The sequence below is a fragment of the Pelecanus crispus genome, chromosome 2 (genome assembly GCF_030463565.1).
Source record: "Pelecanus crispus isolate bPelCri1 chromosome 2, bPelCri1.pri, whole genome shotgun sequence".
NCBI lineage: Eukaryota > Metazoa > Chordata > Aves > Pelecaniformes > Pelecanidae > Pelecanus > Pelecanus crispus.
Genome location: NC_134644.1, coordinates 156678389 through 156693168, shown reverse-complemented (window position 1 = coordinate 156693168; position 14780 = coordinate 156678389).

Sequence of the window (14780 nt, the reverse complement as noted above, 5' to 3'; positions counted from 1 at the left end):
ACATTATAATGCAGTGGCAATTTGTTCCCGCTTGCTGCTGCTGGCAGACCTAAGCAGCACAAAAATTATTGAGACAGATGCACAAGTAATCAGTTATGTCACTTTATTGATGCATTCCTGATTATCCCTTAATGAGGCAGAATTTCTGGAGAGGGAGTACTTGTCCCTAATGAATATTTCTTCAGATGCCAGATTTGTTTGGCTTATACACCTGCTTTCCTTATATGACCTGCTGTCCTTAATTACTACTCATAGGTGCACTGCAAAAGCAAAATTTTTGGAACAGTATTGGAGCAAAGATCCTACCTTTTGTTAGCAGGGGAACAGACTTTGCGATAAAATAGAGTGAGATTCTGAGATGTGATTGAAGTCAATTTAAACGATGAGAAAATGTGGGGAAAATACTATATAAACTTTTCATGCAAAATAAAGGATTAACAGCCATTCTGATGGTGCACTGATGGTAGCGGAACAACTTGTTTCTTCTTTTTCTCTTTCTCTTCAACTCAAAAGCTGGAACATAACTTACCCCATGCTAAATTTGTTCAGTTCCCCTTAATACTGACTGGTGAGGTGTTTGGTAGAATAGTCACAAAAGGCTGGTGGGGTGGGGAGATGGCAGTGTTCAACAGCCCAGTTACAGAATGGAACCAGGATGTGACTTGAATAGTGGAATCCAGAATCCTGTTATATTACAATATTTTCTCTGGTGAGAATGGGAATATCTTGGCACCTGAAATGGGATTCAAAATCATGGCTTATCTAAGACAGAGAAAATGAAAAGCTAAATGAAAAATAAAGTTCCCTTTTTTCCTCCCAGATTTATAATATATCTACAGGGATGGGTGTGGAGACAATCAAGTTTTGTCTCCAAACTCTGTGCAAACTAGGCGAGAACCAGTTCTGATCAAAAAGTAAGTATAGGTTTATGCCTAAGCTAAAAAACTCCTTTCCCTTTGTTCACAAACAAATGAAGTCTTTTTCTCTGTCTGTAACAATTTTTTCTGTGCAGTAAGTTAGCATCTTATAGCTGCAAATTCATACCTAAAACTGGAGCATCTTTGTTACTGAATTTAAGACATGCAGAAATAAGTGGCTTAGACAGACAAATTTGACTTCTCTGTCTCTCTGTGTTGGTATAGCTGTTTTTAACTGAGAATGATGCCACTGACGGAAACTGTTCTTTCTTCTTTTGTAGGAAGACCATTTGTCTTATTTGTGTCAACTGGGGACTTTTGTATTTGCTGTTTCCAAGTCTGCACAAGTACGTGATTGCTTCATTTGTAGTCAAAAGCATTTTTAATGCAAGAACAAACTAGCATATTCCATAAGTTTATCGGCCAGCTCCTTATCACTTCCGTAAGATCTACAGATGCATTAAGGCCCTTTAAAATAAGTGTCCTTGGGAGTCACAGAACTGGAAAGGATCGGGGCAACTGCTACTGCATTCAGAAGAGAGACAGTCAGTGCCTCACCACCTCATGCCTGGGGGGCAGACTGTTGTTTCCAGAGTGTATGTATGTATCTATATACCTGTATATTCCAGAAAGGGAAGAAAAAGCAAAAACCTGATACCTGGGACTATTAGGCAAGCAGTCCACAAGTAGTAGGATCTGTTACAGTTCTTATTTCCCCAAGAGATGGGTATAAGGAGGATGATCAAAGTAGTAGAAAATGTAGCTCAAATGACAGCTCTCAGATCCCTGAATATTTATCTTTGGGTGATATTCTGCACGTATGTTAAGAGAGATTGAAAAGTAATGTCAGCTGCGGTCAGGGAGCTGGAGACGTTAAATATTCTGTGTTTCAGGATGGTGTCATTCAGTCTGGAGCCCTGCTTAGAAATATCAGTTACTTCCTTCCCCCTTTTCAATCCAATGATCTCTTATGCTCTTTTGCTTATAACAGAGCCAGACTGTAGCATTCATTAAGGTCCCTGGAGGACAAACAGGTTTACTGACACATTGAAGGCCGATGCCATAGGTACTAATGCTTGCACTGTTTCCATGGAATATATAGATTTAAATTCTAAATAAGGAATTGTGTGCTAACCCCAGTAGGCAGCTAAGCACCACACAGGCACTTCTTCACTCTCCCTCAGTGGGATGAGGAAGACAACCAGAAGGGTAAAAGTGCAAAAACTCATGGGCTGAGTGTTCTGGTTTCAGCCAGGATAGAGTTAATTTTCTTCCTAGTAGCTGATGTAGTGCTGTGTTTTGGATTTAGTATGGGAATAATGTTGATAACACACTGATGCTTTAGTTGTTGCTAAGTAATGTTTACACTAGTCAAGGACTTTTTGGCTTGTCATGCCCTGCCAGAGAGAACCTGGGAGGGGGCATAGCCAGGACAGTTGACCCAAACTGACCAAAGGAGTATTCCATACCATATGATGTCATGCTCAGTACATAAGCTGTGGGGAGCTGGCTGGGGAGCAGCAATCACTGCTCAGGAACTGGCTGGGCATCAGTCAGCTGGTGGTGAGCAATTGCATCATGTATCAATTGCTTTGCATATTATTATTATTATTATTACTACTACTACTACTATTTTACTTTATTTTATTTCAACTATTAAACTGTTCTTATGTCAACCCACAAGTTTTCTCACTTCCACTCTTCTGATTCCCTCTCCCATCCCACTGGGGCAGGGGGAGTGAGTGAGCAGCTGTGTGGTGTTAGTTGCTGGCTGGGGTTAAAACATGACACTGAGATAAGGACAGTTTAATAGGTAAAGCAAAAACTGCACACACAAGCAAAGCAAAATAAGGAATTCATTCACTGCTTTCCATTGGCAGGCAGATGTCTAGCCACTTCAAGGAAAGCAGGGCTCCATCATGTGTAATGGTTACTTGGGAAGACAAACTCCATAACTCTGAACATCCCCGCTTCCTCCCTCTTTCCCCCAGCTATCATTGCTGAGAATGATGTCATATGGTATAGAACATCCTTTTGGTCAGTTGAGGTCAGCTGTCACAGCTGTATCACTTCCCAACCTCTTGTGTACCCACAGCCTAATCGCTGGTGGGGTGGTGTGAGAAGCAGAAAAGGCCTTGATGCTGTGTAAGTACTGCTCAGCAATAGCTAAAACATCCCTCTGTTATCAACACTTTTGGTCACAAATCCAAAATATACAAGCTACCATGAAGAACATCAACTCTATCCCAGCTAAATCCAATATCTCCCTGGAGGATAAACAAGTTTATTGATACAGTGCACACAGATGGCATATGTGTTAATGCTTGCCTTGTTTCTATGGAATTTAGTAGTCTTAAGATATAAATTTGTAGAATTAGATTCTAAACAAGAAAAAAGCTCTTCATGTGGCTAGAAATACAATAGCTCTGTTTCTGCATCTTTTTTATTACAAAGAATGCAATCATTATCAAGAACCTTCCAGGTACATGGACAGAACTCACTTCTGGAGAAGCTCTTTATGTGCTGTCTTCGAATCTCCTTCACTTTACCTTGTCCTGTGGAGATAGTGCTTGTTTTGTTAGCAAAGGATTAACTCAATACTCACCAAATATATGTGTTTGACAGTTCAGCTACCATTAGCTGACCTTTTCAGATTCAAGCCACCTGTATTGGTTCTGGCTGAGATGGGGTTAATTTTCCCCATAGCAGCCCTCCTAGTGCTGTGCTTCGTACTGGTAGCTAGAAAGGTGTTGATAACACACCAGTGCTTTGGGTAGTGCTGAGCAGTGCTCACACAGCATCAAGGCTGACTCTCCAACATTCCTCCCCAGCTCACGCCCAAAAGCCAGTAGGCTGGGCATGGGCAAGACCTTGTGAGGGGACATAGACAGGACAGCTGACCTAAACTCACCAAAAGGATATTGCATACCATATAATGTCCACACAGCAATAAAAGCTAAGAGAAAGGAGGGGGCAGGGGTATTTGTTATTATGACATTTATCTTCCAGAGCAACCACTACACGTACTGAAGCCCTGCTTCCTGGGAAGTGGCTGGATATTGCCTGCTGATGGGAAGTAGAGAATAAATGTTTGGTTTACTTTGCTTCAGTGCACAGCCTTTGATTCTGATTTAGCTTTACTGAACTGTCTTTCTCTTGACCCACGAAGCTTTCATCGTATATTTCTTTCCCCCTGTCCAGCTGAGGAGAGAAAGTGATAGAAAGGCTTGGTGGGCACTTGGCATTCAGCCAAGGCCAACCCACCACACCACCCTAAGCTACCTCTTTGACACAATTTGCTTTAGAGTCAAACAACAGTCAACATAGAATCATAGAATCATAAAATCGTTTAGGTTGGAAAAGACCTTCAAGATCATCCAGTCCAACCATTAACCTACACTACCAAGTCCACACTAAACCAGTCAAGTGTAGACTAGATTAAACCATGTCCCAACGTGCCACATCTACACATTTTTTGAACACTTCAAGGGATGGTGACTCCACCACCTCTCTGAACAGCCTGGTCCAATGCTTCACCACCCTTTCCGTGAAGAAATTTTTCCTAATATCCAATCTAAACCTGCCCTGGCGCAGCTTGAGACCATTTCCTCTCGTCCTATCACTAAGTACTTGGGAGAGGAGGCCAACACCCACCTCACTACAACCTCCTCTCAGGTAGTTGTAGAGAGTGATAAGGTCTCCCCTCAGCCTCCTCTTCTCTAGGCTAAACAACCTCAGTTCCCTCAGCCGCTCCTCATAAGGCCTGTGCTCCAGACCCTTCACCAGCTTCGTTGCCCTTTTCTGAACACGCTCCAGCAAATCAATGTCTTTCTTGTATTGAGGGGCACAAAACTGGACACAGTATTCCAGGTGCGGCCTCACCAGTGCTCAGTACAGGGCCACGATCACTTCCCTACTCCTGCTGGCCACACTATTCCCTGATACAAGCCAGGATGCTGTTGGCCTTCTTGGCCATCTGGGCACACTGCTGGCTCATGTTCAGCTGGCTGTTGACCACCACCCCCAGGTCCTTTTTGGCCAGGCAGCTTTCCAGCCACTCTTCCCCAAGCCTGTAGTGTTGCATGGGGTTGCTGTGACCGAAGTGCAGGACCCGGCACTTGGCCTTGTTGAACCTCATACAGTTGGCCTTGGCCCGTCGATCCAGCCTGTCCAGGTCCTTCTGCAGGGCCATCCTACCCTCGAGCAGATCGACACTCCCACCCAATTTGGTGTCGTCTGCAAACTTACTGAGGGTGCACTCAATCCCCTCATCCAGATCATTGATAAAGATATTGAACAAGACTGGCCCCAAAACAGAGCCCTGGGGAACACCGCTCGTGCCCGGCTGCCAACTGGACATAACTCCATTCACCACAACTGTCTGGGCTTGGCCACCCAACCAGTTTTTTACCCAGCGAAGAGTACACCCGTCCAAGCCATGAGCTGCCAGATTCCCAAGGAGAATGCTATGGGAGACTGTGTCAAAGGCTTTGCTAAAGTCCAGGTAAATGACATCCACAGCCTTTCCCTCATCTACCAGGCAGGTCACCAGGTGATAAAAGGAAATCGGTTGGTCAAGCAGGACCAGCTTCAAAGTCAGAGAAAAACTTAGATCAGATCATTAGAGGATTTTTTTTTTTTTTTTTTTATCTTGGCTATTGTCCTGGTATCAGCTGGGACAGAGTTAATTTTAATTTAATTTTAATGTGCCTAGTAGCAGGCACAGTGCTGTGTTTTGGATTTAGTAGGAGAAGAATGCTGATAACACACTGATGGTTTAGTTGTTGCTAAGTACTGCTTATGCTAGTCAAGGACTTTTCAGCTTCCCATGCTCTGCCAGGTCCACAAGAAACTGGGAGGGGGCACAGCCAGAAGAGTTGATCCAAACTGACCAAAGGGCTATTCCATACCATATGACGTCATGCTCAGTATATAAACTGGGGGGGAGGGGGGTTGGCCGGGGAGCAGCAATCACTGCTCGGGAACTGTCTGGGTATCGGTCGGCGGGTGGTGAGCAATTGCATTGTGCATCACTTGCTTTGTATATTATTATTATTATTATTATTATTATTATTATTATTATTATTATTATTATTTATTGTTACTATTATCATTACTATTTTATTTTATTTCAATTTTTAAACTGTTCTTATCTCAACACGGGAGTGTTTCTCACTCTTACACCTCCAATTTTCTCCCCCATCCCATTGGGGCAGGGGGAGTGAGCGAGCGGCTGCATGGTGCTGAGCTGCTGGCTGGGGCTAAACCACGACAGCTATAAAATTTCCATAAGGATAACCTCTGGTAGAAGGAGAAGGAGTGATGGATGAAATTTTAAGAACTGTCCTGCTTAAAATGTCTGTATTCTAGTGATTGCCTTCCTCCCTGAAAGCTCTCCAGGGAATTATAGAAATGTATTAATTTACTATTTAATTAGGTCACACTTTGTGAAAAAAAAATGAACAAACGTCTTAAAATATCCCATTTAATGTGAGAAATAACCGAAATTTAAAACATAACAATAGTCAGATGTGATGTAATCGCTGATTTAAAAAAAAATATCCTACCTTATCTCGATATTGTATTGGAATAAGTTTTTAAAAACCAGCATACGTTGTCCTGGTATCCTATTGGAATAAACAATTTTAGGGTAGATCGTATTAATTAACAGTTGACTTTTATACTTAGAAATAAATATATTTATATTTTATATAATATTGATATATGTTTATAAGTATTATAACTACTTTGAACCTTCATGAATAAACAGTGAAGGAAAAGAAGAAAAAAGGAAATTAGTCTATGCAGTGTTTCTGCTTTTTTTTTTCTTTTTCTTTTTTTTCCTCTGTTGAGAAACTGCCTCGATTGAAAACATACTAAAATTCCCAATAAAGCTGGTGGGTTCAGAATTTCATTCTTGAATGATTATGAGATTGTATTTCTAGTGGTTATCCATAAAAGTTATGCAACCCAGAAGGAAAAAAGGAAAAAAAAAAAAAAAAAGCCCTGGTGAATGAGTATGATCTGACTTTTCTGCAGTGGAAAAAATAAATTCATAAACAGTAACAATGCTGGAAAGCTTTGAAAAAAGTCCCCAAGTAAATTAGCCTTTTCTTGGCAGCAGCTGAAACTTTCCATTTTAGCAAACCTCTACAATGCATGATGCTTATAAGTGAAAATCTAACTAGAAATTCGGCTTTCAATGTCTGGCTAATATTCTTACATCTGAAAATAACTGTGGCAAACTACAGTTCCCACACCATCAATCTTTTTACCAGTTATGGTCCCCTTGTAAATGAATTGTAGTTCCATTTTATAGTAAGAACTTTGGAAAAGTCCTTGAAAACAACAAGGAAGATTGTGATGTTTTGTAAGTGTCAGCATTTCAGATGAAATCCACAGAATGCAAATAGTAATGGCTAAAATTCCACTGTACTTGCTTGTCTGCTTTAAAGTCTGACAGTTATTCAAATCCCAGTATTCCTTTATTTTTAGAAAGCTTTTCTCAGCGTTGACACTATTCTAAGCTGTACAGCTTCTGCTTGATTACAAAAGTTAAATTCTACCACTTAGCCAACACCCAGAGCAGACACAATTTCTCCTTATGCTTTGGGATTCCCAAAGGAAGACTTCACATTACAGCAACTCATTAAAGTAGGAAAAGCTATGGACATGAACAAAATTATTTATTTCTAAATTTTCTAAGCAGGATACTTTAATTTACTTTTACCCATGTGGCTACTAAGTGAGAAACTACATACACATTCAGTTCTGCTCTGCACAAATGATTAGAGGACTGCACAAAGCTCATAACAAATGGGCACCAAAATAGTACATCAGACTTTTTTTTCAAGTCTTAAGGACAGAATTAAAAGTTTCCGTGTAAAATAAACAAATGTCTTGATCATGAAATCATGACAATTAAAAAAACTTAGAAAAAAGTTTTGAAAAGACATTAGCAACATTTATTAGTTTTTTGACAGGAATGGTTCTTCAAAGCATAATTTTTTGTATTTATTTAACTGTTGTTTGGTTTAGGTTTTATTCTTTGTGTAAATTTTCTACATATTCAAGAGTTCAGACTTTTTTTTTTTTTTTTTTTTTTGAGGTAGTGACAGCAGTTTCTAACTTAGCTCTATGACCAGCCATATGGACTAAATAACACTGTAAGGCAATCATCATCCACCAGTTTCTCATCAGCTCAAAAAACCCATTCATTTGTGAAAAACAGGAAAGTAAACATGAACAATATCAAAGTGTCTTCTGGACATTTCTTGCAGAAGCTAAAGGGAGATGATGTAGCTGTAGACTGTTTTTATGGTTGACAATCTGATGATGTCTGGTCATCAAATAAGCATAAGGGAATATGTTAAAAACTGTCAAAATAATTCCTTTCTAGCTGTCCATAAAATGGCAAAAAAACCTGTGCAATACTGTAAACAAACAAAAATGAACAGTACAAATTTTCTATCAGAAAGGTATTTGTAAATGCATTAGGAACATATGTAAATCACGTTCATTAGCATTTAGAATTTTACCACATATCTGCAAACAACGTTCTGGCAGAACAGGAACGCTTTTATTTACATAAATATCCAAATTAAGTATTTTTAAAACACTGAGAAGTATTTGTTAAAAGGAATTCAGGTGTATTTTTTGTTTAGGAAAATCTAATGAATATCTAAAACCAGGAACCAAAAAGTTATTTTGACTTACTTTGTATTGTTGATGTTTTTTTAACTTCCAGGTTGGACACAGATATTGCTTGTGATCACCGTTTCTTTGTGTTTATTGTGGTTAATGGTCTTATGTAAGCCTTTTTACTGGTTACAACAAAAAAGATCTTAGTGTTGTTTTGCTACTACTTGGTTCTTATTCTTATTCAGAGACTTTAATTCAGTAAGGTGGATTCTTACCTTAATTTACAAAAATTACAATCTCTTAGCATGTATAGAAGCCTTGGAAGAGAAATCTGTATTTCTCTTAGAAATGCATCTCTTAAGATTGTGCTCCCCAAAGTCTAAGAACCTAGCTCTTACTATTGTATGAAGCTGTCATTATGGTTTAGTTGTAATTACTGTCTGTTATTGTCTTTACATCCTGCTATAGAATGTACAGTTAGGAAAAACTTTGTATGTTAATTTTTTTTTTTTGGGGGGGGGGGGAAATATTTGTTTCAAAATCCAGTTTGGCCTTTATTTAGTTGCTATGGCAGCTTACTGGTTTATTCAGTGTTTTAAAATATACCACCTCAACCATTTTATTGTTATACTTGCTGTACAGATGTATACTGCTTTAATTATATGTATTAATGAATTACACTTCAAGAACAAATGGGTAACTAATAATCTTACAGATATTTTCACAGTGCATTAATAGTTAATACTAAGTGGTTGTAGACAGAGGAATCATAGAATCATCGAATCATAGAATGCTTTGGGTTGGAAGGGACCTTTAGAGGTCATCTAGCCCAACACCCCTGCAGTGAGCAGGGACAGCTTTAACCAGATCAGGGTGCTCAGAGCCCCGTCCAACCTCACCTTGAATGTTGCCAGGGATGGGGCCTCCACTACCTCTCTGGGCAACCTGTTCCAGTGCTTCACCACCCTCACTGTAAAAAACTTCTTTCTAATGTCTAGTCTAAATCTATTCTTCTTTAGTTTAAATCCGTTATTCCTTGTCCTGTCACAACAGGCCTTATTAATTCTCTCTCTATATATTAATATTAATATTCTATAATAATTGGAGAAAAGATACATACATTGTATAAGGGCTTTCTAAAATATTTATTCACAATAACTCAGAATAATAGAAAGGTTGGTTGGACCTTGGAGGAGCTGATCTGAGTGCCAGGTCATTCAGCCTTGGCTATGTTTAGCCAGCTTCTGAAAAACCTCCAAGGACAGAGATTTTACATAATCTCTGGCCATTCTGTTCCAGTGCTGCATTACTCTCCAGGTTAAATTTTGGTTTTGATGTCTGAACTTCCCAAGCCACAATTTATGGCTGCTTGCCCTTGTTATGTCATCTAGCACAAATTCCCATGAAAATCTGCACTGAAAATGATTTTCAGTTTTGGAATACACACATAACACTTGAATGGGCAAACAAAAAAGGAGAATTAGCCTTTATTGTCACACACAATTTTTTTATAACTGTAAGGTGGAACTGCTTGTGGCTGCCTATGTTAACAAGAAGATTATGAAAGTACAAGTTCAGTAACAGTAGGGTTTTAGAATAGAGTTTCTACCTCTCAGGAGTTCCCTTTCTACCAGAAGTAAACAGTCAGACCATCCTCAGCAAGTTCCTTGCCTGTAAAAACAGAGAAGAAATTCATGCTATGGTGATGTGATCAGGCATTAGTATGCACCTGCTGGCATTGCCCTGGTAATTCATTACAGCAAGTTAGCATCAAAATCATGGTGTGTTGATTACGCATTAACTTTCATACATTACCAGTGGACCAGTGAATTGACTATATATTACTGTAGTACATCAGAAAAATGTAGAATATAAGAGATAAAGTTTGATTGTTTTTGTCAAAACAAGAAAATTTTATCAGAAAGAAAAATACTAGCACAAGCACTATGCTATCAACATCCTTCATCGCTGAAGAATGGACATTGGACATAAAATTGGATACAAGCCAGCAATGAGCACTGAGAAATATGAGAAAGCCAATCATATGCTCGGCTGCATAAAAAGAAGCATGGCCAGCAGGTCAAGGGAGGAGATTCTGCCCCTCTATTCCACTCTCGTGAGAGCCCACCCGGAGTACTGCCTCCAGGTCTGGGGTCCCCAGCACAAGAAAGACATGGACCTGTTACAGTGCATCCAGGGGAAGGCCACAGAAATGGTAAGAGGACTGGAACACCTTTCCTATGAGAAAAGGTTGAGAGTTGGGGTATTTCAACCTAGAGAAAGCTCCAGGAGGACCTTATTACAGCCTTTCAATATATAGAGGGGGCTTGTAAGAAAGGTAGAGAGAGGCTTTTACTAAGGCCTGTAGTGACAGGACAAGGAGCAACACTTATAAACTGAAAGAGGCTACATTTAGATTGGACATAAGGAAATTTTTTTTTTTGTAAGGTTGGTGAGGCACAGGACCAGGTTGCCCAGGGAAGCTGTGGATGCCCCATCTCTGGAAGTGTTCAAGGTCAGGTTGGATGGGGCTTTGAGTAACCTGGTCTAGTCAAAGATGTCCCTGCAAGGGGATTAGAACAGATGATCTTTAAAGGTCTCTTCCAACCCAAATCATTCTATGATTCTATGATCATGTCCTGGTTTCAGCTGGGATAGAGTTAATTTTCTTCCTAGTAGCAGGCATAGTGCTGTGTTTTGGATTTAGTAGGAGAAGAATGCTGATAACACACTGATGGTTTAGTTGTTGCTAAGTACTGCTCATGCTAGTCAAGGACTTTGCAGCTTCCCATGCTCTGCCAGGTGCACAAGAAACTGGGAGGGGGCACAGCCAGAAGAGTTGATCCAAACTGACCAAAGGGCTATTCCATACCATATGACATCATGCTCAGTATATAAACTGGGGGGGGGGGTGGTTGGCCAGGGAGCAGCGATTGCTGCTCGGGAACTGTCTGGGTATCAGTTGGCGTGTGGTGAGCAATTGCATTGTGCATCACTTGCTTTGTATATTATTATTATTATTATTATTATTATTATTATTATTATTATTATTATTATTATTATTATTATTATATTGTTACTATTATCATTACTATTTTACTTTATTTCAATTATTAAACTGTTCTTATTTCAACCCAGGAGTGTTTCTCACTCTTATTCCTCCGATTCTCTCCCCCATCCCACCAGGCTAGGGGGAGTGAGCCAGCGGCTGCATGGTGCTTAGTTGCTGGCTGGGGCTAAACCACGACAGATCGTTAAATAACTGTTGAGACAAACTGGGTAGAAAAGGGCACACTGAATTACAGAGTCTAATGAATAACCTAGTCTTAAATTTTCCATGTTTACCTTCCAAATGTATTTGTGTCATGAGTAACATATTGGGTCTGTGGTTTTAAGTTTGGTTTTTTTAGACATTTACAGTCAAGAGAGTGAAGTTACCATTGAAAATATAAGTTAAAACACAATTTTTCAAGTCGGGTAGGTTTTCTGCTATTAGCCACAATCTGAATCCATTAAATAAGTGTATTTGGCTATCATGTAGTCAGTTATGAATCTGAACTGTGGAAAGTGAAAGACATGAAACAAGCATTTAATTCTGAAAAATGAAACAATTGGAAGATATTCCAATATTAATTCCACTCTCTAGGCAGACGTATTTTATTTCTTTAAGTTTGAGAAATGTCTTAGTAATTTAAAATAAGTAAGAATTTATCTTTTTTACAAATCTAAGTGGATATGAAATTTTATAATATACAGTTCTAGCTTTTAATTTTAACACCATAATGCCACATGATGAAACACTCTTTCTTGTTTTACACTTCTCTAATAACCTCTCTCTTCCTTAATTATCAATAAATAAATAATGCAAAGAAATCACCTTAGTCAATCAAAGTAAGACTAATTGATACTTTGTGGGAAATTCAAGCTCCACATCTATTATGCTTTGAAATTATTACGATCAAAACTTTGTTTATGGGCAAAGTAGCATGCTATAGTGTATTGTGTTCACGTTGCAAGGTTTTGGTAGTGGTGGGGGCTGCAAGGTCGGCTACTGTGAGAAGAGATTTGGAACTGTCCCCATGTCAAATAGAGCCAGTTTCAGCTGGCTCAAAAATGAACCCACTGCTGGCCAAAGCTGAGCCTAGTAGTGATGCTGGTGGTGCCTCTGTGAAAACATATTTAAGAAAGGGTAAAAAACCACTGCTTGCTTATGAAATGGTCAACTAAGTAATTCATGCCACTCTGATATGATCAGTCATTAGGAAAAAAACCCAAAACAAAACAAGACAAATCAAAACAGAAGGCAATTCCCAGATTCACTCAAAAAGACAGAGCAGGGTTTGCTCCTGTAAAAATCATATAGTGAATTTGTATTGAATTTAAGGGGCAAGTTTTTGGTAGGTGGGAGTCTGCAGGGGTGGACTTCATGAGAAAAGACCAGGAGGACCAACATCAGCACAGATATCCACACTGCAGTCCATGGAGGACCCCAAACCACAGCAGGTAGACATGTCCTGAGGGAAACTGTTGCCTGTGGAGAGCCCATGCTGGAGCAGGCTCTTGGCAGGAACTGCAGCCCATGGAGAGAAGCCCATGTAGGAGCAGGTTTTCTGACTGGACTTTTGGCTTGTGGGGGACCCATGTTGGAGCAGTCCATTCCTTAAGGACTGCACCCTGTGGAAAGAACCCATGCTGTAGCAGGTCATGAAGATCTGAAGCCTATGAGAAGGACCTATGTTGAAGAAGTTACTGAAGGACTGTATCCCATGGCAGGGACCCAACACTGGAGCAGGGAAACTGTGAGGAGGAAGAAGTGGCAGAGACAAAGTGTTATGAACTGACAACAACCTGCATTCCCCATCCCCCTGTGCCACCCACGGAGGAGGAAGTAGAAGAGTCATGAAGTTGAGCCTGAGAAAAAGACGGTTGCAGTGAAGGTGGTTTTAGTTTTGTTTTTATTTGTCATTATTCTACTCTGTTATTGACAATAAGTTAAATTAATTTCCACAAGTTGAGCCTATTTTGCCCATGATGGCAATCGGTGATCTCCCTGTCCTTATGGCTGCTCATGAGCTTTTTCATCATATCTTTTTCCCCTGTCCTGCTGAGGAGGAGGACTGAGAGAGCAGACTGGTGGGCACCTAGCAGCCAGCTAAGGTTAACCCAAACCACATAGATAGATGATAGATGGAAAGCCAAGGATTTATCAGAAGTATAAATGAAATCTTAAGAGTCTAATTCAAGAATCATTATTAGTTTAGATCTAATTACAGAAAAAAAAAGAATAAAAATCTACATAGAATAATTCTACATAGAAAAGTCTCAGTAATAATAATAAAATAAAAATTGTAACACATACTTCTTAGATCCTGTCCCTTTTTCACATTGTCATGCTTGTCCTGCCGTTGCTTGTCTAGGTCAGTGATTTCATTGTGGTGATGATGAGGGTGTTACAGTGAATATCCAAAGTCCACCAGTGTGAGGAATATGTTGTTCATAGTAATGGTTTCTTTTCTCTTGGTACAGGATACATTTCAGGTCATGTTTGCTAATACACTTTTATGCCTTTGCTCTTTCTTCATTGGTCTGCAGCTCCACGTTACGTACAAATTCACTAAATGTTTTGTCTTTTACATATGTTACCTTTATTATCCCTAAACCCCATTTTGTCCAGCTCCATATCTGCATATTTTTAGTGGCCATGGCTGAGTTGTCAAACTGTATCCTGTGTCTCGACTTCTCAAGGACTCTGATATTGTATCAGGCCCATATTTCTCTACACTGCATCATTACATTAGAATTGAAACTATCCCATTCTACATAGAGTAAGTGCTTGCTGCTGCTTTCTATCTAAAATTGTGGTTGTACCACACAAACACAAACAAAAGTAAAACAAATTATCTATAGACACCTAGTCACTTAGAGAAATTGTTGTCACAGCTAAACCAAGTAAAACAAAACTGCAAGTAGGTCAAAAAAATTCAGACAGAGCACAATTGTCAAGCCTCAGTCCTGAGGCCTTGCAAACTCAGTACAAAGCTTATGGCCTATTATAGCAATCCCATGTTATAGGACTACACAGTTACACAGTGCAGTACTCCTATGAAGTTAACTGGGTTTGTAACATTGTTATTTTGAATTAAATTTAATACAAGAGTGCCTCATCAGCATGACATTTATTTCTACAGTGAAGGAGCAGGGAAGTCCAATATGAAACACAAA